Consider the following 7,956-nt stretch of genomic DNA (forward strand, 5'->3'; position numbering starts at 1 on the left):
AGATGGACTATGGAGTCCGACCACCTTCGGTTGTTTTTGCCAAGAGCCCGGCTTGCAATGCATCGACTTCGATGTTCAGCTCGCGGGGGATCTGCGTGGTTTCCCATTGTTTGAAGTGAGATAACAATATCATGATCCGAGTCAAGTAGTCCTACATTCGTCCATCCTTGGCCTTATATCTGCCGAGGATTTGATTAACGATAAACTAAGAATCACTCTTCAGCTCTATATTCTCGGCTCCGAGTCTGCAAGACAATTCTAAACCTGCAATTGCGTCCTCATACTCGGCCTCATTGTTAGTCAAATATAATCATTTTATGGCTTGACTGATCACGGCCGCTGATGGCGTGGCCAGGACAATCCCCAACCCAAAGACGTTTTATGTTTGAGGCCGCATCCGTGTATAAGGCCCACTTTTCGAAAGCAGCTTCGGATGCCCGGATTGCTTCTTTCTTAGCACCAAGCATCATTATCAGACTATAGTCAACCACGAAGTCCGCCAGGGCTTACGACTTGATGGAAGTCCAGGGGTGATCTGTGATGTCATACCCGCATATCTCGATCGACCAATTTGTAAGTTGACCTGATAGTTCAGGTTTGTGCAAGATGCTCCTCAAGGGGAACGCAGTTATCACATTTATTGGATGGCATTAAAAATATGGTCTTAGTTTCTGGCCGCGACCACGAGGGCTAGGGCCAGCTTTTCGAGGTACGCGTAATGGACTTCGGCCTCTGTTAGGTCCTTACTAACATAATAAATGGGGTATTGCATACCTTTTTCTTCCTGAGCTAACACCACACTTATCGTCGTTTCTGATAGCACTAGGTAGATTAACAGGGGCTCCCCCACCTCTGGGCTCGCGAGCAGCGGAGGGTTGGAGAGGTATCTATTTAGCTCTCTTAATGCCTGTTAGCAGTCCAGAGTCCACTCAAAGTTTCCCTTCTTTTTCAGCATACTGAATAACTTTTGACAACATTCGGATGATCTCAAAATAAACCTTCCCAGGGAGATTATCCTCCCCGTCGATTTTTGTATGTCTCGGGTGTTATCAAAGACATCTGGTATCTGCTTGATCACCCAAATATGATCTAGGTTGGCCTTAATGCCCCTGTTAGACATTAAGAACCCGAGGAACTTTCCCAAGCCCACTCCGAAGACACTTCTTTCTGGATTCAACGTGAGGTTATACTTGCGAAGGACATCAAATATTTCCTGCAAATGATTTAGATATTCCTCTGTTTCCAGGGACTTAACTATTATATCATCCAAGTAGATTTCCACATTCCTACCTAGCTTATGTTGGAACATCCGGCCTGTCAATTGGTGGAAAAAGGACCATGCATTCTTGAAGCCAAAGAGCATGACATTGTAGCAATAAGTTCCATGTTCGGTGATGAAGGAGGTCTTTTCCTGGTCTACCAATCTGATCGAACCCTGAGAAAACGTCCAGGAAACTCTACAACTCATGCCCGGCCATTGAATCGACTGTCGTGTCTAGCATGGCATGGGGTATGAGTTCCTTAGGCATGCCCTATTCAGGTCTTTTAAATCTAAACACATTTGAAGGCTATCGATTTTTTAGGGATTACCATTACATTGGTCATCCAATTCGGGTATTTTAGCTCCCGGATAGCCCCTACTTTAATGAGCTGAGCTACCTCTTCCTTAACAAATTGGCTCCGTTCAGTGGACATCGGGCGCCTTTTCTATTTGATGGGTTTGCAGTCCGGGTTCACGCTCAGCTTATGGATGGCCAGCTTAGGAGGGATACTTGTAACATCCATACCCAACTAAGCAAAACAATTTTAATTTTTTGTCAGAAATTTAAGCAGTTTCCCTCGGAACTCAGGGCCTAGACCTGAGCCCAGGTATACCTTTTCCTTTGGAAGGTCTGAACGAGGCATGGCCAGCTCCAGATCTTCTGCCATTGTCCGGTCTATATCCGTCTCCTCGGGTGCGATGAATCCCCTCCGTATCCGATCTTATGCGAGCTCTCCTCCGGGGTCACCTGTCCTTCTTTGGTCCTGACGGTCTGTTCAACCCTAGAGCCGAGCCTCTATAATTGTTATTGGTCACGTTCTCCCCTTGCCCCTTCTTCGGTCACCGGGGATACATCCTCCTGACTGGTCATAGGATCTCTCCTTATTTCTGTTACACCTCAGAAATTTCCCCTTAGCGTACAGTAAATAGACTAACGAGGGGCATGACGTATACGAGGTTTGGACAAGTAAGAAATAGTATTTGATGGTCCTAATTAAGATTTCCAAAGACATTCGAGTTAAGGAGAGAAATTTTTTTAGGAAAGCGAGTTATAAGTTGAGAGTATCGGATAAGAACTTCGAGTATTAAGCTAATGATGTTTTAATGACACCTTGAGGAAGAGTTATAACTGTCACACCCTATCGGATTAAGGGATTTGTCACACCCTTAATCCGATAGGGTGCGATGGGCACCCAACCCTTACCTAGGGCCGAGCGAACCCGCTAACTCTCGTGACACACATAATCATATTAGGCCCGCATAGCATAACATAAGTATATACTGAAAGATTTTCCAGAAAACCATATGCTTTCTACCTTTCTCGAATCAAATAAAATTTGTAACATATAAAACTTATAATACAATGCGTAATAATACATCGGCTTACATAGCCGCTTACATGACCGACATCTTATACCCACGACACTGTCTGCAAAGTCTCTAACACAGAACATGAAACCATAACATAATAATCTGACTCGGCAGCACTCCGGAGAAAATGGAGCTCGCCAATCCCGCTGGAACATCTTCTACTAATATCTTACCTACTTTGGTGTACCGCGCGCATGAAACGCGCGACCCCGAAGAAAGGGGGTCGGTACGGAAAATGTGCGAGTATGTAAAGCATGGAATACATTAAACGAATCATGACCGGACCGAGAAATACGGAACGCATAACCATCGAAATCATAGACTTGCCTTTAAAACATATCTCGTACATATACATATACATATAGCGTGTCCCGGCCCTCTAGCGAGGGACTCGGTGGGTAAAATCATATCATTATCATGTCATCGTATCATCGAACATATATACCGTACCCAGCCCTCTAGTGAGGGACCCGGTGAATAAGGTCATATAATCATCGTATCATATTATCATATCATCATATCACATCATCATATATATACATATACCGTGCCGGCCTACAGCGAGGGACTCGGTGAAGTGATCATATACCATACCCGGCCCCAGTGAGGGACTCGATCGTACCGGCCCTTTCGGGACTCGGTGGATAACGTGCCGACCACTTTCGGGACTCGGTGGAGTCATCGTATGTATACAGGTACCCGACCTACAGTGAGGGACTCGGTCGTACCCGGCCACTTTCGGGACTCGGTGAAATATCATATCAGCGTGCACGAATACGTACCGGCCGGGACTCGGTGAAATATCATATCAGCGTGCACGAATACGTACCCGGCCGGGACTCGGTGAATGATGTCATAGTAGGCACGAGCGAGTAATAAGAAGCCACGTACACATACACACAATTCATCTTTGAAGCTCGACAAATAAGTAACGGATCAACGCTCGTGTCACGTAATCATAGTCACGTTAAGTTCCTTAGAATGTTATCGGGAACATGTCGAAATAGAGCTTCGGAAATCATAGTTACGTATTAAAATCATATGCATACGAATTCTCATTTCATACATTTACACATATTCCATAGAATCAATCAAAACGGACTATCATTTAAACGCCAAGCCAATGGTCATAGTCGGAAATCCGAGTTTCTTTCGAATGGTACTCGGAACTTGTCAAATAGAACCTTGCCATCATAGTTACGGATCGACATTATATACATACAATTCTCATTATAGATTTAACAAATAAGCAAGTAATCTTACTCGGGGGTCGAGGTGATAGTCATTTAAGTCCTCTCCAAAAAGTCGTCAGAACTATACAGAGGAAAGTCTCGCGGGCCCACGGACAAGTATCCAACCAATCCAAGCCCGCCTATGAACATTATAGCCTTAATACACTACAAAACCTCCTACGGACATATCGAAGCGATCCGAGCCTTTTTATGAAAGTTACGGACGTTCGTAGTTACCGACTCTTTTACGAACACATTCTTTTATGCACATTCATATTTAATCATACACAAGGCATAAGAACCATAATTTAACTACGTTACGAATACGGATATCGAGAAGCACATAAGAATCATGAACATGCTCGGATCGGAGGAATAGAGTTACCTCGGGGATCATATCATAGCCTAATTTAACTAAGACATGCCAAAGAAGGAAAGGTGAGCTTTACATACCTTGGCCGCCCTCTAAGCTAATCCAAACTTACGTCTCGGCTTCACACGATCTACAACAATGTCATTGGACACCCAACATTAGCCATAAGCATTAAAGAACCCAATTCCAAGCCGTCACTTTATCTACAGAAATTTCGGCAGCATCTCCCCTGTAAATCCAACAACCCCGAGAATTCAACTCGGCCAAATCAACAACAACCAAACCAACAACCATACTAACAATATCCATAAGTGATTCAAAAACTCCTTCTAACATCAATAATTCCTTTCTACACAATTCGACAACATTTCATTTATATTCAAATAAACTACATACAATCAATTCAATACCAATGCTCACATATTCGATTACTAATCCGCAACCATTCACACATGATTTAAAAGTATTCCAAGCAACCCATACAATATTCAAAATAATTCACCCAACACACCCTTGGACCCGAAATCACCAATTTTCATAGGAACAACAACAATACATTTCTTCCTTCCAAATTCATCAATGGCACCCATAATCCACACATTTACAACATTATCCTCGTAAATTCAAGAAACTATAATAAGATCACATTAAGCTTCGAATCAGCCCACACGGTTTTTAACTTCAACTTGGATCATTACCCTTCATTTTACATCATAGAATTCATAACGACGACAACCGAAATACTAGATAACATTAATTCATTTCTTGCATACCAAACAGCCCCTACACGGCCATTCCTCCACATACATCATTCCATGAGTTTCATTCATTTTCTACACATTACCACAACACACAAACATGTTGAATACAATTAATTCATCACTCCAACACAACTCTACATGTACACGGTTAAACACACACATACATGGCTACACTTCAACACCCATATTTTCATGAATTCCATTCATTTCTACATACTTCAATATGCACAAATCATCCATAAAACATGTAAGGAAGATTAAACCTCACCTTTTTCCATTGACCTCACCCTCGGCTAAAGTTGATGAATCGCGACAACGAACGGTTTTCTTGCTCCAACCACTACTCCATGTTAACGAGGGCCTTCCAATTAGTATGAAGGCATGAAGAAAATAATTTTTCTTGATCACTCTTATGGAGCAAGTTTCGGCCAGCCCCCATGGTTGTTTGCTCTTCTTCTTTTTTTTCTCCATCTTTCTTCATGTTTCTAGAGTAATAAAAGATGAATACTTGTCTTGTTTTTTTTTTTTCATCACATGTCCACACATATATATATATATATATATATATATATATATATATATATATATATATGTGGCCGGTTATGCCCCCTTTATTTTCTCCAATTTTCTAGAATTTTCCTTAAGTGGAAAATGATGAATACTTACCTCATTTGGTCATCCATCCATGTATATATATAAATAATCCCTACAAATACAAGATGCAAACATGGCCTCTCTTATGGCTCAAGACAATTGGCCAAGGCATGTGTGGGTCCCACGGTCACTTGTGGCCTCTCCAAAAATCATGAATAACAATAATTTTCAAATTCCAAATTTTCCCTTAATATTCCATGCCAATAATACTTATATGCGACTTGCGCATTACAACAAAACCGAAAAATGGCCAAGCCCTTAACTTTCCACAATTAGTTCGGAATGTCCCAACGTACGAAATGCGGGATATAACAATAACGTCCCTTAGAATGGTATTGAGGTGTTAGACAAGTGTTAAGAAGGTTCCATAAGGATCGGAGATCAAACGAGCCGGCGAGAGCAAGTATCGAAAGCCCCGGCAAACATACGGCCGGACATCGGCCATATAAAATCTACGGACCGTATGTCCGAGTAGATCCGCCCAGAATGACATGTTTCACTGGACCAAATATACGGTCCAAACATACAGTCAGTAGAAATTATACGGACCGTATGTTGGTCCGTATATTCCAGTCGGGCCTGAACATAATTTATATAAGGGACCTCTCCTCATTTCATTTTAATTTCACTCCCACTCCTCCACACTTCAAGACTTATCTTGAACATTCCATACACTTCAACCATAAGAAAACAATAGAAATCAAGGATCAACAACAAGAATTGAGGAGAATCAAGTGTATGAAACCCATTAAAAGTCATTCAAACCAAGAAATCCTAAGAGAGATGAAATAGGGTTTCGGGTGCAAAGAGAGTGTATCACCATTCAAGGCTTATTCCTCCATCATCTAACGTAAGTTTCATGGTCTTTCTATGTTGTTTGAAGTATCTATAAGTTGAAACACATGGATTGTAGAAGAGTATAGAAAATGGGTCATAAATGTGTGAATAGTGTCATTGTTGAGTAGTAGTTGGATTGAATCATGAAAATGGATATGTTAATGTTATAAATGCATTATAAATGATATTTAGAACATAGAATGAGTATCATATGTGAAAGAACGCGATAATGGACTTTGGTCATGATTATGGAGGATTGTAGTGAAATTATGAATTGTGGGCAATGTAATTAGATGATGCTTATTGTTTATGATATGTGATTGTCGTTATGAATGTTGGGAGTTGATATGGAATATGGAGGAAAGTAGTATAAACAAAGGAAACGCTGCCCAAATTTCTCTAGCTTTAGTAAGTATGTTTTCATGGTTCTCTATTTAATGACGGCACGAATTCCCTTGAAGGTATAAGCAAGTGCATTAAAGGAGAACGAGCAAGCGATTGAATAGTTAAACGATCAAGGTATGTAAGGATAAACCATTTTTTCTAAGGCATGAATCTTATGGTATGAATTTCCTCCTTCTTTATGAATGTCCCATCTTAAAGAAAACTATGAGTCCTTGTTCATAAATAGTCATACGAGAGTAGAGATACCCGATGAGTACGATAGTGATGTTGATAAGCTTAAGTCTAAAAAAGTTATAGTCCACGATATAATGTTTTTACGAAACTAATAACCTTCATACGATTCCATGCCATTATTCATCGTTGCTAGACCTATCTTATGATGTTAGTCTGTTTCCCTTCAAGACATGATTTTCCCTCCTTCTCCAGGAATTTTCTAAATACGAAGAACTAGGAGTCTACGTTCGAATAGCCATATGAGGTAAAGATGAGAGATATGTTATGAGCACGATAATGGCGATGATGAGTCCATGACCCTAAGAGGCTATATATGTATAAGGTAAAGAAAGAAGGTGAGACACGAGTATGGCAATTGAGGTTGACGAGATAAGTCTGTAGAATCCTAAAGTGAGATACGATGCCCACGAAGTCAAAGATTCTAAGTATGGCTCTATTAGTGCTTCTTCTTATGTACACTCGCCTTAAAATATTAGTCCCTTCAAGGTGAGATATGATGATTCGATTACTCCATAATGCAATCGGGGTTTCATGACCTTACGTCACCCCGACATAGCTATAGTCGCCTCTAAGTTCTGATGTATGAATATGTAATGATGCTCAGTTATGATAAAGCCATGGTACGCCTATAAGGTGATTAATAATCATAAGTCTATAATATGCACGATGATGTCTGGCTTACAATATACCTATGTTATGTATGATGATGTGATTCCACCGCGCCGAATTGGCCGGACACGATCAACACTAGTGGGCCGCGTGCGACTACACCGCGCCTAGAAGGCCGGACATGACCACCACTAGTGGGTTGCATATGAGGGTTGCTGC

This window comes from Lycium ferocissimum, chromosome 5 (assembly GCF_029784015.1).
Source record: "Lycium ferocissimum isolate CSIRO_LF1 chromosome 5, AGI_CSIRO_Lferr_CH_V1, whole genome shotgun sequence".
Classification (NCBI taxonomy): Eukaryota; Viridiplantae; Streptophyta; class Magnoliopsida; order Solanales; family Solanaceae; genus Lycium; species Lycium ferocissimum.